Source organism: Mobula birostris, chromosome 2 (assembly GCF_030028105.1).
Source record: "Mobula birostris isolate sMobBir1 chromosome 2, sMobBir1.hap1, whole genome shotgun sequence".
Lineage (NCBI taxonomy): Eukaryota > Metazoa > Chordata > Chondrichthyes > Myliobatiformes > Myliobatidae > Mobula > Mobula birostris.
Window position 1 is genome coordinate 53,223,704 of NC_092371.1, and position 27,993 is coordinate 53,251,696.

General features: G+C 38.7%; 1 long non-coding RNA gene across 1 annotated transcript in view; it reads left to right on the forward strand.

Annotated features, from left to right (window-relative positions):
* Nucleotides 1-5,097: 5,097 nt before the first annotated feature.
* The window catches only part of LOC140186670 (uncharacterized), a 37,515-nt gene continuing 14,619 nt past the window's right edge, over nucleotides 5,098-27,993 (forward strand). The window contains exons 1-2 of the long non-coding RNA XR_011882913.1: nucleotides 5,098-5,243; nucleotides 5,699-5,761. This is a non-coding gene — a long non-coding RNA (uncharacterized lncRNA). The remainder of the gene's footprint in view (nucleotides 5,244-5,698; nucleotides 5,762-27,993) is intronic.

Consider the following 27,993-nt stretch of genomic DNA (forward strand, 5'->3'; position numbering starts at 1 on the left):
CAAGGATAAGTGCTGGAAGGGAGATCGGTGGGAAGGGATGGGGGGGACGAATGGACAAGGGAGTCACGTAGGGAGCGATTCCTGTGGAAAGCAGAAAGAGAGGGGGGGAGGGAAACATGTGCTTGGTGGTGGGATCCTGTTGGAGGTGGTGGAAGTCATGGAGAATTATGTGCTGGATCCAGAGGCTGGTGGAATGGTAGGTGAGGACAAGGGGAACCCTATTCCTAGTGGGGTGATGGGAGGATGGGGTGAGAGCAGATATGCGTGAAATGGGAGAGATGTGTTTGAGAGCAGGGTTGATGGTGGAGGAAGGGAAGCTCCTTTCCTTAAAAGAGGAGGACATCTCCCCTTGTCCTGGAATGAAAAGCTTCATCCTGAGAGCAGATGCGGCAGAGACGGAGGAATTGCGAGAAGGGGATGGCATTTTTGCAAAAGACAGGGTGGGAAGAGGAATAGTCCAGGTAGCTGTGAGAGTCTGTAGGCTTATAGTAGACATCAGTAGATAAGCTGTCTCCAGAAATAGAGACAGAAAGATCAAAAAAGGGGAGGGAGGTGTCGGAAATGGACCAGGTAAACTTGAGGGCAGGGTGAAAGTTGGAGGCAAAGTTAATGAAGTCAACAAGCTCCGCATGCATGCAGGAAGCAGCGCCAATGCAGTCGTCGATGTAGTAAAGAAAAAATGGGGGACAGATACCAGTATCGGCTTGGAACATGGATTGTTCCACAAAGCCAACAAAAGGCTCTTTTTTTCTTTCTGTAGGCTTTTTTTTCTGTCCTCTCGCATCCAGTGCTCCCAAAGTGGCCTTCTATATATTGGCAAGACCCGACGCAGGCTGGGAGACCATTTCGCTGAACACCTACGCTCTGTCTGCCAGAGAAAGCAGGATCTCCCAGTGGCCACATATTTTAATTCCACGTCCCATTCCCATTCTGATATGTCTGTCCACGGCCTCCTCTACTGTCAAGATGAAGCCACACTCAGGTTGGAGGAACAACACCTTATATTCCGTCTGGGTAGCCTCCAACCTGATGGCATGAACATTGACTTCTCCAACTTCCGTTAATGCCCCACCTCCCCTTCGTACCCCATCCCTTATTTATTTATTAATTATTATTTTTTTCTCTCTTTTTTCTCCCTCTGTCCCTCTCACTATAACTCCTTGCCCATCCTCTGGGCTTTCCCCCACTCCCCCTTTCTTCTTCCTAGGCCTCCCATCCCATGATCCTCTCCCTTCTCCAGCCTCATATCCCTTTTGCCAATGAATTTTCCAGCTCTTTCCTCCATTCCTCCCCCTCCTGTCTTCCCCTATCATTTCGGAACTCCCCCTTCCCCTCCCACTTTCAAATCTCTTACTAGCTCTTCTTTCAGTTAGTCCTGACGAAGGGTCTCGGACCAAAACGTCGACTGTACCTTTTCCTATAGATGCTGCCTGGCCTGCTGCGTTCACCAGCAATTTTTGTGTGGTTTGCTTGAATTTCCAGCGTCTGCAGATTTCCTCGTAGTTGTTTTGTTTTTGTTCATTTCCCCTCTTGTTGTGTGACACCTTTCTGCCCTTTTATTATGGAGAGAGAGAGCCTGAGGCTGAGGCATGGCAAATTGGTTGGGTGAACAGTCAGTTTTTGTTGTACTGCAGATCTCTGTTGGGGAGCTTTGATGTTACTTGCTTGGTGGGTGGTGGGTGGTTTGTGCTGGGGAAGTGGGGGAGGAGGAGGGTAGATGCATCACTGCTACTTGTGTGTGGTGGGGGGAGAAGGGACTTTGGTGTACAAACATTTTTTTACTGCCATTCATTCTTTGGGATACTCTTCTGTTTTTGTGGATGTCTGTGAAGAGCAAGAATTTCAGGTTGTATGTTGTATACATTCTCTGATACTAAATGGAATTATTGAACTATTGATATGATTTACACACTAACCAATTTCCCATCCACTGCTTGATGCAGTCTGGGAAATTAAATGATAATGATGTGGCATTTGTCTGTTGTCGTCCCAGCGTGGTGCTGATGACTGGGGTCATGGAAGTCCATCAATGCGTTTTTAAATCAACTTTAGGCCCTATCTCCCAGAATGCTAACCTTTTCACCCTCCATAGCTTCTTGTCAAGATTCCAGAAGCAAACTTGCACAGAGATACCTAATCCACCCAAAGAAACAAGCTCCTGGAACTCACCAATTTTCCCAGGGTCCCGATCGCTGAGTAAGTGCACTCCTCTCCAACAATGCTTCAAACTCAGAATCCAGGCACTGATCCCCAATCCCCTCAAAAGCCCCAGTTTACAGTTAGCTGCTCAAACCTCAAACACAGAGCACCCTTTACTCCAGTCTCTGGACGCCATTTGTTTTTTTAAACCGGAGTCACTGATTTCAGTGTAGCCTGCTCCAACCTTATGTCCCGGATTAGACTTTCAGCCACCAACTCTCTCTCTTCCCCAACCTTCAGACAAAAATTCTGCCAAAACTCACTGTATTTATATTTGTACCTCACAGGGCTCATGTCAAATGGTAATACTTGACTCCTTAAGCCGCAAAGGTTTTCTTTGCTCGACTTACAACTAAAGTAGTTATGGGCAGACTTTCAATGGCAGTTCATCCTGTTTTAAAGATACAGATACATCTCTTGGCTTTTCTTTAGGGTACACCTTTCAAGGAATATAAATGTATAACTCCCAAGTATAACTTACATATATATTATAACACAAATGTAAAACTCTTCTGAAAGCATCGTGAATCCATTAAGCAGGATCAAAAATAAAGCTTTTTTTTCTTTGAAGGCTCGATCAACTTTGATGGCTCATTAGCATTCATACAAAACGGAATTTGTAGAGAAGATGTGGTCCCAAACAAAAGGCACCGAATAGTGTCTGACATTCACTGAAATCTTTAAATAAATCTGTTATGCATTCTACTGCAATCCTGGCTGGATACCCATTTCCGCCTTCCATAAACTCTAATGCATTCAAACTTCCCAACTTTATCCTCTCAAGAACCAAATGCCAGACACCTACCATTCTTGTGCTTGTCAGCCTAAATTTTAACACGAGTCCACTAATATTTTAATTTTAAAAATTCACACATAGGGTTCAAAACAATACTAAACCTATCTGCCTCTTTATTTTTAACTCCTCCTTTAATGCATATCATAAAATTTTTCATCACCCAAACCTTTTTGTATCCTTCCTAGTATCTCCTGTAGCTTAATGTAAGATGCCTGATAATGCATTAGAAAGTTTTCCTATGTGAAATGTTCTGTATACATATGAACTGTGGATTGCCCTTGGACTCTGGGATGGGGAAAATGAAATATTCTTGATATTGTGCTGATGATCATGGCTTCACTATCATCTTCCTCTCCCCATCCCATACCTGAAATAATCACTATAGTTCAAACTCTGTGCTCACATGCAAAAAAGAACAACCAGCTGAACAGGGCTGCTGCCACCTATCATATGCTCAGAGGAGTTTGTTTCATTTTTCCTGAAGCAGATCGGTGGAAACGTAAAGGAAAAGGAAATATGACAGAATTGGAATTCTGTTAGAGCATTTCTAAGCCCAACATCGGAGCTTCAGAGAACATTCTGCAGAGTAGGTAGTTTACATATGAAATGCCTGATATCAATGTTGGTATGGTATATATCCCAGCGGTAGGAACGTGCACCTTTGTTACGAGCTGATTCTGCAGTTAGAGCAACAGTCAGCAGGATTTGGAAAACTTCTCAGATTTGTACACATAGACTTTAATGATTCAATCTACTTCTTACAAAGGTTGCCAGGACCCATCACTTAAATAAGGCTTACTTGAACCTGATTTACCTTGTTTACCTGTGGCTTGCTATGAATATGGTCCTGGACTTGCGATCAAATATTTGGAGTCAAGAAACAAAAGACCTGCTCTCACTTGCTCGTCAACTCACAGACAATGTTTATAAATAGAATACACATCAGGCCGAAAGAACTTATGGGAAGAACAACCCTCATGTTGCAGCCAATACAACCGACTCGAAGTGGTGTCAGCAAGCCCAAATTTAGTCTGCAGCCAATATAACCAACTCATTCTGTGGTGACGGTGAGTGTGTGGCTAGTATCACAAGTGGTTCAATTTTCCAAAAACCATATCCGGCATGTCTAAAGATTCAAATTCACAATAAACCCTTATGATCTAATGGATGCAGCGAAATGTTTTTAACATTGGCTTATAGTGTTCCTTAATACTTGTGCATCACCATTAAACAAAATGTATAATTGCAGATGATTAAACTCAAATGGGTCAGTGCTTATGTTAAGAGTACAATAATCCATCCTAAGATAAGGCAACAATATGCAATGTGTTTAACTTTAAATATTTGTACTTGGAAAATTCACTGTAGACTGTATGATTGAGAAATTTAATTATTTCAGATAGGCTCATCTTTGAATATTCTTAGTTAATATATTTCACTTCAAAACGTTAAAGATTTTATTCAGAGTAACGACAGGAAGGATGCTGTGGTTCAGTTCACAACATGGAAACTAGCAATATCTGTGATCAGTTTCCATTATTGCAGCATGTGTACATTTATTCCTATCTAAGATAAATTATTGACTCGGCACAGCTTGCACTTTAATTTAAATTAAAACTGTTAGGTTTTGTGTCAGACGCGATCATGGTACAGAAAGTCTTTAATTCAATATGAACTTCACTATAGTGCAAGATATTGCAAAGCCTTGCACATGGTGAGTAAACTGGATTTTTTTCCTCATCAATTAACGTGGAAAATACATGCAATTAACAATTATTAATGATGAAAAGATAACTCCATGAGAGAGCCATACTAGGTATTGTTATGCTATCTTATGCTTCTAAAATACCAGTTTTGCTTGCAAATGCTTTAGTACTGCTGTTTTGTTTCATTGACTCATCAGCACGGCAACTTAATCCTTCACCGTGAAAAGCATGTAATTTGTTAATTACATTAGTCAAAAATGAACTATCAAGTCTCCTTAGGTGTAATGGAAAATTGACCACAAACCAGAGTACAATTGATAAACAGGAAATGAGCTTACAGTGTGATGGTATATAGTAGCCAGTTCAAAGCAAATAGGCCTTTTGGAGACATAAAGCAAAGGACATCCTGGTGTGCACATTTTACGATAGTACTTACTTCACACTTTTAGAAAGGTTGTTATGCAGATTTTGCTAGGCCCTCTAAGTATCTTTCCATTGCCTCTTTCAAGGCACCTGAGCTTCTAACAGTCACAGGTACACAGGTAAGGTGAATTTGTATATGTTGTCTAGATTTGCTAATGTTTATTCTAATCATAAATTCTAAATGCAAGAAAATCAAAACTGCGAGCAATTGAAAGCCGTGTAATAGAAATATAGAATAGCAGACTTATTATTTGATTAATTTTCATTTTTTAAATTTAGTTTTTCATTGATTAAAATGCCTCTTAGCAGAAAGCTACCAAAGGTTCTTCATTCCATAAAATTATTCTGGGAAGTTTTAAAAATGTCTCGGACAACTGGGTGATGAAAAGAAAATAATCTTGGAGCAGAGCATCCTAAAAGTTTTCAGCTTCTGCACCTTTCCTTTCCAAATCTGATGAAAGGTCTCGGCCTGAAATTTCAACTGTTTATTCCCCTCCATGGATGCTGACTGACTTGTGAGTTCCTCTAGGATTCTGTGTGTGTTTCACAAATACCTATTTAATTTACAATTCAGGCTAAAAAGAAGATAATGTGAATCAGAGTTATCAGGCATCGTGACAACAACCAACATATGAGAGTAAGCACTTGTTCTCTTAACTGAACTATCCAGTAAAATTGTGCTAGTTATACAGCAGAAATCTCATAAGATTCCTTAACACACTTAGTATAAATAATAATTAAAATTAAACTAAGTATTTTCAATGAAAATGCTGTGCAGTTTTAACATTATGAAAGATGAATTAAAGTCATTAGCACATTTTCTTTTAGTCATAATGATAATATTAATTAAGCTCTAAATATTATGCAATGGTAATTTGTCAAACTTTGGAACGTCTGATAATTATGCTGTGGATATTTACAGAACCAGAATTCTGGAAATTATTATAGAGCTGCTTGGTTTAAAATATTGTTAACTATTCAATTTTTCTTTCTATATTTGTTCATATAGCGTGGATATTGCTGGGAAGGTTGTCATTTATCATCTGTTCTTGCTTGCCTTTAGACAAATTCTACAACAACTATAAAATAATTTGTTTTCTGGAACTTTCTTATTTGGTCTAAATAACCAATATCCACTTCCAAAACCCCTCTCTATTATGTTACATGCATTGAGAGTAAAACCTTTAAGGATGGCCAGATTATTTTCAGACTGAGTGGGAATGAATTAGCAATAAACATTGCTGTTTTATTACTGTGACAAATGTTGCATTTTTGTGATTTAAAGTAAAGCCACATACATTAATTAAAATAACGATAAACTGTCAGTAAGTTCTTTATCTCCATGCAACAATGAGGAAATGAACAACATGTACGAGCAAAATGAAAGATATCTATTTTGTTTAATTTGCTTTAATTATTCATGGTGCAGGTTAAAGTAAGTTGCAGTATTAATGGGGATATAAACATAAAATGGGTTAAATATATTGAGAGAGAAACTTTTTTTATGATGTGAACATTGGGCAAGCTACGATTTTTTTCATTTTGAATGACTACCCACTGCAGAGATACATCAGCGAACCATTTCATGTTTCCTAAGTGTTGTGAAATGCAGTGGAGGTTAAACGTACATAGAGTGACTCAGTAGAGACAAATATTCAAAATGTAGTGAGAGCAATGTTCAAACCACGCTCATTATCGTGATGCAGGGTTTCAACCAGAAAAATTGACACTTCCTCAATTCGCCCCACCAGCAGATCCCACTTGACCCATTGAGCTTCTCCAGCAGAGTGCTTGTTGGTAAGATCAGGCAAGGAGTATGGGGTACAAGTTTAAATATACTGCATTAAGGGAAAGTGAAGAAAGGATACACCAGACTGACTGATTCCCAGGATGGCAAGGCAGTTGTACAAGGGGGAAGCAGAGGTCTGTATTCATGTGAGTTTAGAAGAATGAGAAGAGACCTTATTGAAATGCATAAAATTTTGCGTATCTCAACACAGCGATTACAGTCTCAGGCTACAGGGCAAGACATTTAATAAAATGACATGAAAAAAATGTCTTCTCTCAATGTCACGATGAATTCATGCAAATCTCTAGCATAGAAGATGGTGGTGGCAAAGTCTCCACTAGGTATAATTAAAGAGGAGATAGATATTTTTCGAGATACAAAGGTTAAGTGGTATGTGTATGGGGGGGGGGGAGGGAAGGAAAGAGTCCGAATACGTGATTGAGATAAAGGATCTGCCATGATTGTGTTGAGTGGTAGAATAGGCCCAAAAGGCCATCTGGCTCACTCCAACTCTGACCTCACATTTTGTACTGATGTTTTCTGTTTGCCAGGAAAGAGTTTGGCAAACCTTCAATACACTCTCTACTCCAAATATATCCTGTCTTGGATAATGAGACCAAGAAAAGCACGGTCCTCTAGGTCTAATCTTACCAAAGCACTGTAGAATGGTAGTTGGCATAGGTTGAACCCTGCCATCTGCAAGACAAAATATTCAATGCAGTGACTGAGTCATTCTACATATATTGTAGTTCCACTGGATTTATCCATTTTTATTGCACAACAGTCTTTAAAAACTCAATATTTAAGGTGCTTTTTTTGGATAATATAAAAGATAAAGATTCAGACACTACTTCTGACAATACAATTATCCCTCAACAAGCTTCAATAAGGCAGTTTGATTCAGAGCTTAGGTCACCACCAGTTGAATAAATATTCTGATCATAAAGTGACCACAGCAATGTTGTCACGAGAAAAACTTATATTTCCTTAGTTCCTTTAATATTGTAAGTATTCCTACACACTCCCTGCGACTACTTAAATTCTAGAGTAAGTGCTTTTCAAAAATATTTCGGTGCCAAGGGATTTGGAGCACCCTGAGGTGGTGAAACATGCTCCCATTTTTGTGGGAAAAAGTTTAGGGAGCTTGGAGTTTCATTTGCACATTGTACATGCTTTGGTTCTTCTGTTGCATCAGTGACCAAACTAGGCAGTTTTAATAAGGTTTGTATTTCCAGGAGGATAAGAAACAGAGCAAGTATTGAACATACAGCTGCCAAGGCCTGCTGTCATATGAGGGTGGCAGAATAGTGCAGCATTTAGTCTTGTTGCCTCCAGAGACACTGCCTTGGGTGCCATTTATGTGGATTTTGTACATCCGCTTTGTTTTGTGAGTGTTCCCGTTCTTTCCCTCCACATCCTTAATGACCACTATAAAATCACCTCTGGTGTAGCAACAAGGGAAATTGAGGCGCAAGTGGAGAGAATTAATTGCAGGATTATGGGGATACAAGAGGAAGAGGAAGGGGACTGATAGCATTTACTTTGCATAATGCCATGCGGTCTTGATGGGCAGAAGAGGTTCCACGTGTAATTATTAAAAAGTAGTCATTTGCCATGCTGTTCAATAGGATCCTAGTCAATCTGTTAATGCAGCATCACTTTCTTGCCCTTACTTCATAATAACCCTTCATTCACTCAATATTTAAAATCTCTTTCTTGAATATGGTCAGTGACTGAGTCTCTTCTGTGGAGATCTCCAAATATTCACTAATCTCAGGACTTAAAATTCTTCTCAGTTCAGTCCTGAATTGTGAATCTGTTATTTTAAGGCTGTGATACTTGATTCTTGACAGCTGAGCCAGGGAAACAACACCCCTGCATCATCTTTGTCAAACCCAATAAGAATTTTGTCTGTTTCAATGAGATACAATAAGTGGATACTCTAGAGAGAGTGCAGAGGAGATTTACAAGGATGTTGCCAGGATTGGAGGGCATACCTTATGAGAATAGGCTGAGTGAACTGGCCTTTTCTCCTTGGAGTGATGGAAGATGACAGGTGGCCTGATAGAGGTGTATAAGATGATGAGGGGCATTGATCATATGGATAGCCAGAGACTTCATCTCAGAGCTGAAATGGCTAGCACGAGGGGGCATAGTTTTAAGGTGCTTGGAAATAGGTACCGAGGGGATATCAGGGGTAAGTTTTTCACACAGACAGTGGTGGGTGCGTGGAATGCACTGCTGGCGGCGGTGGAGGAATCGGATACAATGGGGTCTTTTAAGAGCCTCTTAGATAGGTACATGGAGCTTAGAAAAATAGAGGGCTATGTGCTAGGGAAATTCTTGGCAGTTTCTAGAGTAGGTTACATGGTCGGCACAACATTGTGGGCTGAAAGGCCTGTAATGTGCTGTAAATTTCTATGTTCTATTCCCTCCCTTTCTTCTAAAGTTTAGACAGCATAAGCACTGATTAATATGTCTACAGGGGATAAATCACCACATGCTATAAATCTAATGAATCTTCATTGTACTTCCTCTATCACAAGTATATCTTTCCTTTGGTAGATAGTCAAGATCTTTACACAATATTTTAGATGTGCTCTCACCAAGGTTTGAAAAGAAATTTCAACATAAGATCTTTACTCATAATTTCTGCATCCTCCTGCATTAAAAGTCCATGTGCGTGTCACCCTAAATGTTCGCTATAGGCACATGTCACCTTTCAATGATTTCTGTACCAGAACACACAAGCTCCTCTTTCATTCTCTCATTATTAAAATGAAACTGAATGATTTCATCTATTTTCCATTTATAACGTCCTTTTCCTTCACTTATCCTTCCCTTTATCCCCTTTAGTTTCTTTTCATCCTTGTCGCAACCTACTCCATCACCCAACTTTGTTTCATCTGCAAATTTGGATATATTACACTTGATCACCCTCATCCAGATTGTACCAGGTGGAGACCTCCAAGCTAAAGCTGCAGCATCCCACTGCATAAAGTTTTCAAGCCAAAAATGATCTAATTTTCCTTCTGTTTCCTGTTTATCCTCAATCCTGGCCAATGTGTTAATATGTTGGTGTAGAACTTTGTAGAGGGTCTTCTGAAGTTTCAAAAATTTCATACTGATTTCCCCTTTGCCAGTTTGCAACTCAAAAGACTCTGCAATTTCCACATAAAACCTCTGAGAAGTATTGCTGATATTGTTTGAGAGAATGCACAGGTAAGTCTTAATGCCTGCATAATTTACAGTGTTCGCATCTTCAAGTTGTGGAGCAGTTAACGTAATCTGATGAACCCTTTCTGGCCTTGGGGTTGATATCCATGTATGGTAATGTACTGCGTGCACATTAAAAGCGTTCCATTCAAACATGGTTTCTTTCGTAAAACCTTGCTGACTCTACCTGATCCGCTTACTCTTATTTCCCAAAGTTCCCTTTTACCTCTTTATTAATAATCAATTCTAGCATTTTCCTTTAGACTGATGTTAGTCTTGTTTAACTGTAATTCACTATTTTCCTGCTCAGTCTCTTTTTAAATGGTGGATTTCCATTTGTTATCTTCCAGTCTGTGAGAACAATTCTAGAAACCATGGAATTATTCAAGAACTCATGATACTTAAATACCTTGTACAGATAATTCAAAGCTGAAACTACCCTTACGTGAAGCCTTCTTGAAATGTTCCAAAATGATTGTTAAATCTCATTTCCCAACTACATAACTATCTTTTAACATCATCTTCAAAGCAGCCAACTACAGCCAGTGAATTAGCGTCAAATTAGTTGGCAGACTGAGTCCAATGCATTGTTGACATATCTAGTGAAATTGAGTTAAACATAGAGACGCAGGATCTCTGCTGAACTGTCCTCTGATGATCTGGTACCACCATTTGCCTCAGTTTCAATGTCTTTTTCAATATTTTCCACCACACATTAATTTATTTCAGATGTGTTTAATTGATTGTTGTGATAAAATCAATCCTGGTAAAATATTGTTTCATTCATGTTTGTCACTAATTTAACTAAAATAACTTTAATTTAAGAACTTTACTATATACAAAAAGATATACACATAAATATCAAACATTGCAAGGTTCTTCATGAAGTGTTATGAAACAAAATTTAAATACTGAGCCACATAACAAAACATTAGTCAAGGAGACAATCTTGGAGGATCCAAAGTAAGGCATAGACATAGAGGCTGAATGTTTTAGGGTGAGATCTCCATCACATAAGATCTTTGCTCAAGAGCAAACAACTAAACTTCGTGATATTCAACAGGCAGAATTGGAGGAATGGATTTATCTTGCAGAGGTGTTGATTTGAAGGAAAGAAAGAACATTGAGGAATTTGTAAACAAGAATGAGAATTTTAAAACAGAAAGATCGCTCAAATAAAATCCACTATGCATTAGCAAACACATGTGAAGGATGCCTGGAACTCGTGCCGAGTATTGACAGGGTTTTCTGCAAAACTTCTGCCCAAGTTTATTGAAAATGGAGAACAAGGGAAAACAGTCAGGGAGTACAATGTAGTGGACAAGTTAACAGAAGGGTAACTGTTGAAGGGTCTCAGAAGGAAACGTTGACTGCTCTTTTCCATGGATACTGCCTGGCCTGCTGAATTCCTCCAGCATTTTGTGTGGAAGTTACCAGGAGTATGGATAAGAATTTCAGCATCAGGGAAACTGTACCAAAAAAGATTAAGGCAAAAGAACAAGACAATCTGCTGATGCTGAAAATCAAAGCAACACAGACAGAGTGCTGGAGGAACTCAACAGGCCATCCCATTCCCCTTCTCCTTCTGCCATGCACTTCATTCATTTTGTCTGTCTTCGCCACATCTACTCTCAGGATGAGGCTTTTCATTTCAGAACTAATGAGATGCCCTTCTTCTTCAAAGAATGGGGCTTTCTATCCTCCAGCATCAATGCTGCCCTCTCCCGCGTCTCTTCCATTTCGCGCATGTCTGCCCTCACCCCATCTTCCTGACACCCCAAGTATAGGATTTCTTTTGTACTCACTTACCACCCCAGTAGCCTCTGCATCTAGCACATGGTTCTCCATATCTCCCATCGTCTCCAAAGCAATCCTACCACCTGGCACACCTATCCCTCCCCCTCCCCCCCCCACTTTCACTTTCCACAGGAGTTGCTCCTGCGCGGCTCCCTCGTCCATTCATCCCTCCTCACTGATCTCCGTCCTGGTACTTAACTGCGCAAGCAGGACAAGTACTACACCTGCCCTTACAACTCCTCCCTCACTCCCACTCAGGGTGCCAAATGCTTCTTCCAGGTGAGGTGATACTTCACCTGTGAATCTGCTGGGGTCATCTACTGTATCTGGTTCTCCCAGTGTGGCCTCCTGTATATTGGAGTGACTGGACGTGGATTGGGAGACCACTTTGCTAAATACCTACGCTCATCCCCCAGGCAAAATGGGATCTCCCAGAGGCCACCCATTTCAATTCTACTTCTCATTCCGACATGTCAGTCCATGGCTTCGTCTACTGCTGTGTTGAGGCCACACTCAGGTTGGAGGAGCAACACCTTATATTCTGTCTGGGTAGCGTCCACCCTGATGGCATAAGCATCGATTTCTCAATCTTCCAGGATTGCATCCCCCACTGTACCATTACTATTCCTCTTTCCCTCTCTCACCTTATCTCCTTACCTGCCCATCGCCTCTCTCTGATGCTCCTCCCTCTTCCTTTTCTTCTGTGGTCTTCTACCCTCTCCCATCAGATTTCCCCTTCATCTCTTTCAGCTATCAACTTCCCAGCTCTTTACTTCCCCTCTCCAACTACCACCCTCCCTCTCCCGATTTTACCCATCATCTACCACCATGCACTTCTTCCTCCCCCTCCCCCCACATTCTTGCTCTAATTTGTCATTTGTTTTCCCCCCAATCCTGATGAAGGGTCTTTTTTTCTCAATCCTGATGCTTACTCTTTTCCAAGGTAAAGGCACAGCCGTGGAGGTGGGAATGATTCAAATTTGCAGTGGGGAGCAATTGCACTAATTTCTGCGTTCCCGGTATTAGGTGAGGCTTCCTATCTGGTAATCAAAATCAAAAACAATAAAACTGCAGTCGCTGAAAATCTGAAATAAAATCAAAAAATGTTGGTAACACTCCACTGGTCAGGCAGCAGCTGTGGAAAGAGAAACAGTTGACATTTCAGCTGCAGAATCCTTCATCAGAACTGGGAAAGAGAAAATATCAAGAAACATGAGTTGAGAATTTTTCTCTTTCCCAGTTCCACTGAAGAAACCTGGATCTGAAATGGTAACTGATGTTGCATGTCTGGCTGCTTGTTTCCAGCACTTTTTGCTTTTACTTCTTACCTAGTATTGAAAGTTGGATAGGATGTCTGAAAACTGAGATGGCAGATGGATTGAAAAAGCTATGATGGAGTACCATTAGTGTACATTAAAAAAATGTTAAGTCTATGAATTATATCACTGACATACAGCAACCTGAAAAGAGATAAGAGGTCATAACAGCCATAAGGTCATTGTGGTTCAAACCCATACTGTGGATAATGTCCTGGTGCTTTTTCCTCCTCCTTTAATTATTTTGTTTAAAAACCGAATTGATTATCAGATTTGTATTTAATACAAATCAGTTCATGCATGCAGTTTTACGGTCAATTGCAAAACATTAAGAATTCAATATTGCCCGTGCAAACTTTGCACATTTCTGGACTATTTTGCATAGATATTGATTGTTTAAAATAACGAAAATTGACCAGAATTTCTTGATTAGATTGACTTTGTGCTTTTTACCAAAGCCTTTGAATGTCATGCGTAATTCCATTTTATTTGCAGGTGTTGGCAGATTGCAGTAAGATGCCTTTAGAATTTCTGTTAATAGTGTTATCACAAAATTAATGTAGACGTGCCTTTATGACCACCTGGACCTTTAGTACATGGTCCCTTTGCTGTGGTTGCAAGTTCCTCTCAAATTTGAATAGCCCACTTAAACCAGCTGCACATTCCCTTGTTCGGCGTGTATTTCTTTTTTCTATTTCATACTCATGTTTCTGCTCAGCTCAGTAAATTAAAATGCTAGAAATATATCCACAACCTACATTTCACAAGTTCATTTAATAGTTTGATTTTTATAATTTGTTACTGTATCTTTTTTTGGGAATGCTTTCCTTTATGTTGTTCCTCCTTATAAGTCATTATTTTGTTCTGGTTCTGATAAAAGGCAATGCCTGAACTGTTGACTTTTCCTGTCTTTCCACAGGTCTTATGCCTGAATTGCTAAATGCTTCCAATATTCTATGTTTCTGAACATGTCTTTGATGATGTAGCTTTCAATGCTGATTTTAACATTAAGAATGATCTGCCTGTAGACAGTTCATACATTGTGGCAGTTCCTCACAGAATTTCATAACAGTGGAATTAAGATAAAAGAGATGTTATGCATTTTGCATAAGTTATCCCTGATAGCTCAACTTGGTTTCAATCCATTCCATCCTTACACAAATGCAACCCTCCAGAAGTGTATGAAATTTAATTTAGATAGTGTATCTACTGTCAGTGAATTAAACTGTGTTACATGAAACAGTTCCTGTGCATTCTAATACAAATTATTTTCTCATCTTAACCATAGATCTGGTTCCATCATTATATCACAGCTAATCTTATGGCACAAATATTGTATTTTAATTACCTCTTCTTGTATTTCCTACAATACACAATATACACTGATTTAAAATACAGCTAACATTGAAATATGAACATCCATTTCATGGCCTTCTCACTAAACATTTGAACACTCAAAATAAATAAATTTAATTTCTAAACCTGATTATTTAAGATTAGATTTCACTCGGTAACATCAAGTGATATCAAATTCTAATTCTAATAACTGCAATTCCAAAAACAAGTATCTTTGTCAGCCAGGGAAACACCTGTGTCGGACAGTGGGCCCATGTGGTTGTTTGACCATAGTTTTTAAAGGGATAAAATATCGTGCTATTTGGAGCAATTCTAAATAAACATCTTAATAGGCCGAGTGCTGGGAATGCAAGTTTGAAAAATTTATGCTTTGATGCAAATTACTTTACAATAATTGCTGAGAATAACTCAAAAACAATACGTGCAGCTTTATGACATTTCTGTTCAAAGGAATTAGGTCACTCAGCCCCTGAAGCAAACTGACATTCATTAGATCATATCATTATGTGACCACAATATCTTCCAAATTCAATCAAATCACAGTCAATATCTCCTTGGGGGAAGGGGTCTGTCCCAGATTTTCATTACAGCTTTGTGAAATATTGTTTCTTCATTGGGTCCCAAATGGCCGAGTCTTAATTTTAAGATTACTTTCTAGATTTTTGCAATAGAGGAAATAGTTCCACACAGACAGCACCCAGGATGGATTCAAAGCTGGGTCACTATAACTTTACTGCAACATATTACCCAAAACTGAAATCTGTACTCTGAATTTAAGCTGTACAAGGTTCTGTACAACAAAAAAAATTAGTTTCTTATTTATAAATTCCAGATTTTTTTAAGATTAAAGACAATATTTCTTATTGAGTACTTTCTATACCTATGTACCAAGAGTTATTTTGGTTGATTCATGGAACAGAAGGGTTTGGAGAGCTATGGGCCAAACCTGGCAACTGGGACAAGCAGGGAGGTTGCTGTGGTTGGCATGGACCAGTTGAATTGAAGGGCCTGTTTCTGAGCTGCACTGCTATGACACTATCTTTAAAGTATCCAAGTCCATTTTCTCCATAGTTCTTTCATTGGCAAAAAAAAAAATGCAATTCACATTTCACAGATCTAAGTTGGATGATCTAATATTTCCTCAATCTGGACTCTACCTGCCGTTGTTCTGTCAGTTCCATATTGCAACTCCCTCTCCCTAGCTATACTACCCAAGAGAACATCATTAACAGACTAGAATATGTGTCTATTCCTATTTCGTTATTAATAACCTTGGTGAAAAATTGTGACACTAAGATAGTTGTCCAAAGGAAATCATGTTATATTCTGCCAAGGTGGAGAAACTTTCTCATGGCTTAAAAAATATCAGATCAATAATTTTACCTCAGATTTCAAACAAAGTACTCTTCTGTTAAAGATTCTGTAGGATTGGTATTTTACCTCATCCCTACAAACAGACTGGTAAATTAATTGCTGGTGGCTGAGCAGAATTTTTGACAAGGGAATTTTAAATGGCCAAAAGTAATCTTTATTTTGTGGTGATGTGCTCAAATTGAGCTTGAAGGATTACTCCTCTATGCTATGGCTGAACCCAAATGTAAATGCATCACCTTTCAAAGGGACAATCTACTACCAATCCCACAAGTTTGTGGCTGTGGACTTGCTTCTGGGGTCTTTATGGTTTAATGTTTAATATTCTAATTTGTTAACTTTTTTTCCTATCTTTTATCATGGTCTTGTGTGGGGTTTTTTTTTAAATGGATTCTATGGTATTTCTTGTTTTGTGGTGGTCTGCTAAATTTCAATGTTGTATACAGTATACATACTTTGATAATAAATGTACTTTGAACCTTGAGGACAACTTCTGATGAATGAGCATCCCTAATGGCAGGCCTCATCTCACTCATCCGCCTTCCTAACTACAGTGTCCTGCTGGCTAAGTGCTTAGTTTTTTTAAAAATAAAAACTCCATCATTCATAAACAATTATACTTTATTATCACCAAACAATTGATACTAGAACGTACAATCATCACAGCGATATTTGATTCTGCGCTTCCCGCTCTCTGGATTACACATCAACAGTAAATATTAAAAAATTAAATTATAAATCATAAATAGAAAATAGAAAAATGGAAAGTATGGTAGTGCAAAAAACTGAGAGGCAGGTCCGGATATTTGGAGGGTACAGCCCAGATCCGGGTCAGGATCCATTTAGCAGTCTTTTTACAGTTGGAAAGAAGCTGTTCCCAAATCTGGCAGTACGAGTTTTCAAGCTCCTGAGTCTTCTCCCGGAGGGAAGAGGGACGAAAAATGTGTTGGCTGGGTGGGTCATGTCCTTGATTATCCTGGCAGCACTGCTCCGACAGCATATGGTGTAAAGTGGGTCCAAGGACGGAAGATTGGTTTGTGTGATGTGCTTCACCGTGTTCACGATCTTCTGCAGCTTCTTCCAGTCTTGGACAGGACAACTTCCATGCCAGGTTGTGATGCATCCTAGAAGAATGTTTTCTACGCTGCATCTATAAAAATTAGTGAGGGTTTCAGGGGATAGGCCAAGTTTCTTTAGTTTTCTCAGGAAGTAAATTATGACTGTATCTTCCTCGTTATCCAAAAACTAAGTTTTGCACTGCCTCAGCACACCCAACCGAAGCAGCAGAACTTCGGCTCACTTCCCATATTCTGACTTGATTATGTGTCACCTGTTTGATGCCATTTTTATTGTTAATCATAATTTTGAATTACATTCCACATTGTCTAATATAATTTCTGTAGTTATAATAAGATACACTTTAATAAGGTTTCAAGTCACAAGAAAGCTCTAGGGGAAATTGGTACCCATTTTAGGGTACATTGCAAACAGGCAAAAACTAAAATCTATTTAGAATCTTCGCTCAGTCCCTACGTACAATTTCAAAACAACAGCTTCTGATTTAATAGGCTTCTCTACTTGGAGCTGATTTTCTGACAGTATTGTGTGTATTATAGCTCTGAGGGTAATCAAAAATCATAAAAGGTAATATTAGTTAGGGTTATCTATACATCTATGTCTTCATCTCTGTCATACACATTCACAGGTTTATTTCACAAAGCCTCAATGTTCTCAAAAGCAAATGGAGTATTACACTTTTGGTCGTTTCTGGAGTTCTCTGAAGCAAAAGTATTTCTTACTGGATAACTACCCTGTCCCCTTAATGTAGGTATAGAGAGATGTGCTTCCGTCAGGCATTGCTACACCTCTTCAGAATCAATCGCCTCCCTACTCACTCCAGGTTCTGCAGTGGAGATGTCTGCAAAAACTCAATTAAGGTCCCCTTTATAGATCCAGACTGATTCACTTCAATAACTTATTATTTTGTGCAAATACCCTTGCAAATAGATTTTATATCGTTAATAGCTTAAATAAAAACATTTTCCATACTTGTTTGTTACTACTAGCAGCAACTTCTTGTCTAAACTAACATTGCCAGATAAAGACATCAAACTAAGTGAATTAAACTAATGCTTTCTTTTTTACATAATGCCAGCAATATTTGGTGGCAAGATTCTAAACAGCGATGAGATTCCATCTTGACGGTTTGAAAAAACATTTCAAAAAATGTTACAATGCATATTTTTTAAATCAATATTCTCAGTTAATGTTGGATTTGGAAAGGTTACTTATACGTGAAAATATCTTTGGGTGAACATTTCCATTTATTACATAATATTCTAGCCTGAAAGAGCATCTCCAATACTTGACAATTTTGAAGGTTTAAACGTCTGAACAAAAGACAGTGTGTAATGAATTACCAGCAGGATCAAAGGAACATTGAACAGCAAGATGTGAAAATGTGGAGACGTGCCTCAAGGACTGTCTAACCTGAGAATGGTGAAGAAGAAGGTCAATCTCAGGTTCGTCAGCCCATGAAACACTTCTTATTTGCTAAGAAAATTACAAAACTACTCTGCAAGTTCATCAGCATTGTGTGTCTACGTGTAGATATTTTATATTTATTCTACAGAATTAAACACTGGACCCCATTTTGATGCATTTTATTTAATTGGTTTTATTTTTGGAATTTTTTTGAAAATGTACATGATTCAATATGTTACTAAGTTTGAAATTTCATTCTGATCTTAAGCCTGTACATACACTGTTCCTTATTTGCAAAGCTTCTTAAATATACCATTGGAAAACCTTATTAAAACATCATTTGGGAAATAAACTGCCTTATCATAGTCATTCCTCTTCATCATAATGAAATATTTGAATTGTTATTCATTATTTACATCATGTCCAACAGATCATTACTCTTAGTCTCAAAAATCAATGGTTCTGTCAGGGGATGCCCTGCAAATTTTGTTTCTTATCAAACACACATTTGCACTGCATTGGTATCTTTGCTATTTATCATTGTGCTCCTTGTGTGGATAAGAGTGTGAGCACAGGTTACAGTGAAGTAAGGATGGCCCTCTCCACAACTAATAACCATACACCAACTTTCCTTATGTACAAAAGATTTAACATGTCCTCAACAAAAAGCAACTTTAAATACCTACACAGTCTCAAATGTGGTCATCTTTTCTTCCATGAGATTTTTAAAAGATATATGCCCAAGTGAAGTGATGGTCCCTGGTCAAACAGCTCTCAAGAAAAGGCAAGTGTGACAGCACAGCATATCCTTCCAATCTTTTTGCAGTTTGAGCTCATTTAAAAACAACCTTATAATAACTACAATAAAATTGCTTGAAATACCACAATGCTAACAGTTAAAAGCCACACTGGAGTATAATCCATGATGCTAAATTAATGGCCCAGAAATTTTGAACTGTTCTTTGATAAAGGTGTTAGATCTTGTTTAAATTTAGCTTGATTTCTCAAGGAAAAGCTACATATTATCCCTTGTACTCACGAGAATTCCGATTAAACACAATAACTGAAAAGAACAATTAAATATTCTGAACTTGAGAACAAATAACATGAATTGGTAAATTGGTTTATTATTGTCACAGATACTGAGGTACAGTGAAAAACTTTGTTTTGGATGTCTTCCATACGATCATTTCATCCCATCAGTACTTTGATGTAGTATAAGGGGAAGCAATAACAAAATGCAAAATATAATGTTACAGTTACAGACAATGCAGGCAGTTGTTAAGGTATAAGGCAACAGCAAGGTAGATTCTTCGGTCAAAAGTCCAGCTTCACGTATAAGAGGTCTATTTGATGGTCTTCAAACTGTGGCATTGAAGCTGTCCTTGAGCCTGGTGGTACATTCTGTCAGACTTTTGTGTCTTCTGCCTGATGGGAATGGGGAGAAGAGAGAAAGTCTGGGGTGTGGTGGGTGAGGTCATTGGCTGCTTTACTGAAGCAGCAAGATATGTAGGCAAAGTTCATGGAGGAGAGGGTGGTTTTCATGTTGTGCTGAACTGCACCCACAATCCTCTGCAGTATAATCATATGGAAGACATCTCTGTAAGTGTAATCCATAATAATCCCCTGCCTCAATTCTTTTCTGTGTGTGTTTTTCCTCAAGTGTCTTACAATTTTTTTTTAAATACAAGAGCTAGTTTGTCCTTCTTTTGGGATGTATTGCTTTCTTAAAAACAAGGCACTGATAACATTGGATTGTTTAAAAAGAAATAAAACTCTTTTTATCGTTCAAGCTAATGCTGTTCTTGAAATAATTTACCCATATCCTCTAATGTAGTATCTACTTCCAGTTATTAAATTCTGTTTCTTCAGTTGATGGAACTCTCATTAAGACAATCATGAGCTGGAACAGTACTGAATTCAACCTTTTCTATTATACTTCCCACAAATCAAATACAAATCTCATATCTCATAATTACATTGTCCAAACTTATTCCTGCAATTCTAAAGGAGAGGAGGAAACCAGGCCACTACCATCCTTTCAACTTTCCCATTATTGCCAAGATGATCTGGACCTCAGCTTGGTTAGTCCAAGACCACCATTCTACATTCACTCTACCCTTCTAGGGAATGAAATTCACATCACGACTGCTCACCACGTCATCCTTGTATTTTGCCAATCATCTTGAAATTGTTTTCTGATTATCAAGCCTACAGTCAACAGAAATAATTTCTCATTATTTATCATGTTGAATGACCTGCTTCTGAATTTTTCTATCTCTTAACTTCCAACTTTCTCAAAGTACAATCCCAGCTTCTGCCATCTATCCCCATAAAAAGAGAAAGAGTTCAAAACTGGGGTGGGGGAAGGGCATAAATGTAGAAAATTACTAATAAATTTAATTGCAAATTCGGGGGGAATCAGCCTTGCAAGAAGAGACTGTAATATTACAAGAAGAAAGTGAGACAAGTAGTATAGATACATGACAGGGAAAGTCGTACTTGAAGATTGAAGGAATAGAAAGACGTTGTTGCAGTAAATTTGGAATGATGTATGGGTGGGAAATTAATACAGCATATATCACTGGGACAGACTGCTGAACATAACTCAACACTAACTGGATCTGATAGATGTAATTGGTTTCAACATCCATACCAAGGTAACTACAAATTGTGATCATTTTCTGGAAAGATAAAGAAACTTCTGAGCCCCATCTGGGTTCATGGGACCGGCTTAGTATCATGATATTCTCAACTTTCTGGGCAATATTTGTCCTAGTTTTTGAACAGAATGATATCGTGACAACTGCAAATTGATCAAAGGATCTAAGGGAATTTAAAATTAGTTATCAACAGAGCTACATATATTTGGTTAGGAGAGGTGCAATAATGCAAGATGACTGTGAAATTGAATGGTAAATTAGATGTTTGAGGAATATTTAAGACTTGGCTTATACTTGAGTCTAGAATGATGAGAGGTGATTCCATTAAAATGTATACAATTATTTTTGAGAAGTTTGACAGGGTAGATATAGGGCTGATGTTTTCTCTAGGTGGGGTGGAAGAACTAGGGACCAGTCTCAGATTAAATTGTCAACCACAGAGAGCAGAACTGAAAAGAAATTTCCTCTAGGGAATAGCGACCTTTTAGTTTATCCAAGAGGGTTGGGAAAACATGGTTATCAACCACATTCAAGACACAGATTAATAGATTTGTAGAAACTATGTAGCTGAAGGGATATGTATTTGCTTGAGAAAATGGCACTGAAGTAAAATATCAGCCATAATCTTATTGACTATCAAAGCACGTAGAAGAGGCCAAATGGTCTACTATTCATTCCATTCACATTTTTACATTCTTAGCACAGAAGTACTGCTTTTAATTTTTCTGCTTCTCTGCGGCCTACCTAATTATTTCAGTGAAACGAATTTCATGCTGAAATATTCAGTTTAAGTATAAATTATTCATCTGTTATAATATTATTATTCATTCTAAGTTATATAGTAAACCTCACATGATGTTCAGTTTCCTAATTTTAGATGTATTTTTCATGAAGAGATCAAGGAATGAGAAGTTAAAACAGGAGTAAAATGAGATCAAACTAGGGAAGACAGGAAGAGGTGGAGAAGCATTATTTACATTAATTTAACACTGTTTATAGAACTATAATCTCACTCTATTGGCTTAAATAATCAGCTACAATCTTGAATATCAATTAATTATCAGCAATGTTAGGCAAGGTAGCACATTGTTTACATCACTGTAATGGTAGCCAGATTTCTGCGCCATTGACCCAGAGACACACACTCAAATTCTATCGTGGTGCTCAAGAAATTAAATTCAAGTAATTCAATAAATCTGATATTTAAAAACAAGGTTAGTCTCAGTAACAAATGGATTGTTATAAAAATGGAATTAGTTCACTAATGCTGTTCAGGGAAGGAAATCTGTCATCCTTAGCCATTCTGACCTAAATGTGATTGTAGACCCACCAAAGGTTGCAGACTCTCAAATCCAAACAACACACACAAAATGCTGAAGGAACTCAGCAGGCCAGGCAGCATCTATGAAAAAAGTACAGTTGATGTTTCAGGCCGAAACCCTTTGGCAGAAACTGGAAAAAAAAAGATGAGGAGTAGATTTAAAAAGTGGGGAGTGGGGAGAGAGAACCACCGGGTGACAGGTGAAGGGTTTCAGCCCAAAACGTTGACTGTACTTTTTCCATCGATACTGCCTGGCCCGCTGAGTTCCTCCAGCATTTTGTGTGCATTGCTCAGATTTCCAATATCTGCAGATTTTCTCTAGTTTGTGATTCTCAAATCCACCTTAATTTAGAGGTAAATAAGGGATAGACAATAAATGCTGGCATTCCCAATAACATCTGCATAGCTTAGACAAATTAAGATACTGATAACTTAATTTCTAGAAACTTAAAGAACAGAAAATGCTAGAAATAAACAATAGAGATATCAACATTTGGAAGAAGAAAGCTGACATTTTCACGTGGAAGTCTCTTGGGAGGGAAAGGTAGCATAGTGGTTAGCACAACATTTTACAATGCCAGTGACATAGGTTCAACTCCCACCACTGCCTGTAAGGAGTTTGTACGTTCTCCCAGTGAATGTGAGCGTTTCCTCCGGGTGCTCCGGTTTCCTCCCACAGCCCAAAGAAGTACCGGTTGGTAAGTTAATTGGTCAATGTAAATTATCCTATAATTAGACTAGGGTTAAGTCAAGGTTGCTGGCGGCATGGCTCAAAGGGCCAGAAAGGCCTACTGCAATAAAATATGTCCATTTAGGACATACAGCGTGGTAAAACAAATCAAACTATAGATTATTCTCTAAATGGATAGTGTGCATTTAGATCATATGACATGTAATTCAGAGAGAACTAGGTTTTCAGGTGCATGAATCACAAGATATTAGCAGACAGGCCCAATAGGTAGTTAAGAAGGAACATGACAAGTTAGCCTTTATTCCAAAGGTTTGGAACTAAAGAATAGGAAGATTTTGTGCAATTGTACAGTAGCATTGGAGGCAGTCCAAAGGAGATTCACTAGACTAATTCCTAGGATGAGGGTATGCTTCTTTAAAAAAGTGGGGTGACTGTTTAGGTCTGTACACTTGGAGTTGAAGAATGGTCGTATGGGAGTGATCTTATTCAAACATATAACAATACCAAGGAGGCTTGACAAGGGAGATGTTGAGCTCTTTTCAAGCAGGAGAACATAGCTACAAAATAAGGGATTGATTATTCGTAACTGAAGCTATTCCCTCAGAGAGTAGTAGAATCCTCTGCAGTGGAGGACAATTCAGTTTGCTTCATACAAAGTTGGATGATGTTAAGAAACAAAAGCATATTGGTATTTATTTTCTTTCATAAAGTTTGCAAAGTAGATCAAAACTAGGAAATGTCTGAAACAAGCTCTTCAGTTAAAACCACGACATCCACATACTCAACTATTGTAAATAGCAACAACAGTCTGTGAATGCATGAGTTTCATTCAACCCACTTTGAGTGGCTACTATTCAGTCCCACAAAACTACCATACTATTGGTCAACCACATTTCTCAATGTACAATATACTAAAAAGGTAGCAAAACTATTCAATTTTGCTTACTTCCATCCACACAATTTATGATTACTACAACATAGCTTGCCACCTCATATGCCAAAATGAAGTTGAAAAAATATAATGAGCAAAGAGAGTTTTACCTACTAAACTTTCCTTGTATTAATCAAATGTGCATTGTTGCCTCTTGATCCACTTCACATTCAGTAGGAGATGTAATGATGTAAACACCAATGCAAGGTGTAGATGGAACAAAGTATCACCCCTAGGAATGACCTTACTTGTGCTACCTACAGGCTTTGCTTATAATGTCTACTTCTGTCTTGACAAATTGTAGACTATTACTATCAACCTTCATACCAACGTATGCTACTTCTTGTGGGAAGAACTTTGTGCTAATACATGCTCTTGAGCAACAAAATCAGGCATTTTTCTCGTCCTGTAATAATGGCAACAACAAATCCATGGCTCCCTGAACTAATCTTGTGCATAACATATCTGACTATTTCCAATCAATGGTGTGTATGATCCTTCTCTAACTACTTCTTCCACACCATCCACCAGTTCTTTTTCACAGCCATCCCAATGTTCCGGCTCCCTCAACGGACCCAACATGACTCCTTTATCTTCCAAAGCAGCACTCACAAAACGCTAGAGAAACTCAGCAGGGCAAGCAGCAGTTATGGAAAAGAAAAAAAAAATTGTCTATTTTTTGGGCAGAGAGATTTCTTCAAGATGCTTCTTCATCCCTGAAGATGGCAGAGTCTGTCATTGCAACGTTATAATTGATACCTGTACCCAGCTGGAAACCCGAGAAGAGGTTATTAGTCTCCTTGCTGTTTTGACACCATCCCTACCACACTTCTAAGGACTCAATTTTTTTCCAATTTGTTAAACAAAACTGAAGTTTTTCCAGATGCCTTCAAAATTGCTGCTTTCAAAACCCTACTTAAAAAGCCAGACCTTTATAGTGAAGTACTAGCTAACTCAGGCCTATATCAAATATTCCCTTTTTAAGCAAGGTCCTTGAGAAGGTCATTTTCAACTCACTCAGCAACTTTCTGAATGAGAACAATATTCTAGGAAAGTTTAATTCAGCTGTTAGAGCAAACCACAGCACGGAGATGACCCTTACCAAAATTGTCAGTGACTTTATTCTCAGCAATGACGCCAACAGGGTTTCAGTTCTAATTCCCCTAATTTGAAATGCTGCCTTCAACACAATTTTCCACAACATTCTCCTCAATCACTTTGAAGACTGATTTGGCCTCTCTGATAGTGCCCTTAATTTGTTTAACTCATACATCCCAGAGAGAAATTTTTTTGTCTGTCTTGGAGACTATTTTTCTAAGAGATAAGATGTATCCTTAGGCATAGCTCAGGAAAGCCATTTTGATTCCCTTTTCTCCTTTTACATACTCTCCTCAGGTGACATAATTAGAAAGCAGAAACGTGATTTCCACAATTATGCTGATGACACTCAATTGTACATCTTGGTTGACCCTGATGTTAACACTTCATCTTGTCTAACTTCTGGTATGGCTGCAATAAACAAATAGATGAGCAATATTTTCCAAAAACCACATGAAGGTAAAACGGATACACTTTTCATTGGTCCCAAGGCCAAAGGAGATAAACGTTTTGATGAACTTGGGAACTTGGCTGCCTTTGTAAAATCAGAAGTAACAAGCATGGCTGGGTGTTTTCCTTGATTCAGATTTGAATTTCAAATCTCACATAAAGTGACCAGTACAACATTTCTACACACATGTAATAATGCAAAGGCACGCCTGTTTCTCAATTTAATAACTTTGAAAAACTAATTCACATCTTTATGTAGAATAGACAAAATTACTGCACTGCACTTTTTACTGGCCTTCCAAAGCAACTTCAACTCAAATCAGAACAATGCTGTGAGACTTTAAACTGAAACCATGATGAAGGAGCTTATCAATTCCATCCTACATACTCTGCATCTTTTAGAATTTCTCTTAAAGTTATCTTACTTGTTTGTAAAGCTCTCAATGATCTAAGATCGGAGTACTTCACTGAATCATTTTTGTTTTACTGTTCAGGTTCTTCTTCCACCGGTCTTAAGTTTAAACAATCTCACTCAAAAGAAAATTGGCAGGTCAGCTTTCTTTAACCACGCTCTTAAACTGTGGAACTCAACACCTAAACCTATAAGGGATGCAGTCTCAGTTGACACTTTTAAGTGCCAGCTTAAAATCTGCTTATTTAACTGTGGTTTTAACTTTAATTTTCACTGTTATTTTTACATTTTATAAAGGTAAATATAAATTTATTTTATATTTATGGTACCTGGGAGTCAACATAGCATCCGGGTGTCTCTTTCACATCCACAGAATCTTCAGCTTGATCATCTAACTATGGAATCCACAATCATTACTGTACTCCTCTTCTCCCCCCTTTCCTTCTGAGACACAGAGTCAGACTCAGTGCCAGAGACCTGGTCACTACAGCTTCCCCCTGGTAGGTCAACCCCCTCCGACACTATCCAAAATGGTATACTTATTATTGAGAGAAATGGCCACTTATTCCCGTTCATTCTCCTGGCAGTCACCCAGGTACCTGCCTCCTGCAATTTATGAGTGACTACCTCCTTGTTGCTCCTATCTATCTCCTCATTCTCCTGTGTGAGCCAAAGGTCATCAAGCTGCAGCTCCAGTTCCCTAACACAGTCTCTAAGGAGCCGCAGCTCAATGCACTTTGTGCAAATATAATTATCAGGGAGACTGGAGGTCTTCAAGCATGCCCACATCTCACACAAAGAACATACCACTAACCCTGAATGCTTTCTCACCACGCTATATTTTACAAACGTATTAGACAGAGTGGCCATGAGTGAAGTGAAGTCTATTCAATGACTAACATCACAGCAATACACTATACATTATTCAGGACCTCATAAACTATTTACAGTTTCAAAATATGATTATCATTAGCATACACAAGCCCGAGGGGCCCACCTTTCCTAGAAATTCCCCATTGTGCTCGTGGATACCATGTGCTCCTTCTGTAGGGACACTGAGGCAGAGTCCTCATGAATGCCTAACTAATCCAGACCAAGTGTCAAATCAACCTGAAGATCTCCTGAGCAGGCTTTCCTCCTCTGTACCTGGTAACCAGAGATCATGGGGTGGGGCTGAATTGCAGCATCTTCAAGTATTCAAATAGAGGCTGCAACCTCTCACACTCCAGACGCACTGTCTCCACTCAGCCACAAAAATGACTGGCAGCTGGGGAGTCTGTGAACTGACTCAAAAATCTATTGCATGGCACTGCACTATGCAACAATTTCTACCCCATGTTCACAATGTAAATTGGGAGGACTTCCAAAGAGGATCTCCAAATTAAGGAAATATTTCACATGGGTCGTGTACAAGGTAAGGGTTGAACCTAGGTCTCTGGCACTATGAGGCAGCAGCTTGATTTGCTGTATGGTGAGGCAGTGTTAAAATGCTTCTTTGCAGAATTGCTGCTGAAACACTTTTTTCCACTCCAGCTCAAATTGTCTCAGCCTTTCCTACCACAAAGACACTAGACACTAGAATACTACAGCACAGTACAGGCCCTTCGGCCCTCGATGTTGTGCCGACCCATATATTCCTTAAAAAAACATACTAAACCCACACTACCCGTTAACCCTCTATTCCTCCATTTTTCTGACATCCATGTGCCTGTCCAAGAGGCTCTTAAATACCCCTAATGTTTTAGCCTCCACCACCATCCTTGGCAAGTCATTCCAGGCACCCACAACCCTCTGTGTATAAAATTTACCACCGATGTCTCCCCTAAACTTCCCTCCCTTAACTTTGTACATATGCCCTCTGGTGTTTGCTATTCATGCCCTCGGAAACAGGTACTGGCTATCCACCCTATCTATGCCCCTCATAGTCTTGTAGACCTCTATCAAGTCCCCTCTCATCCTTCTACGCTCCAAAGT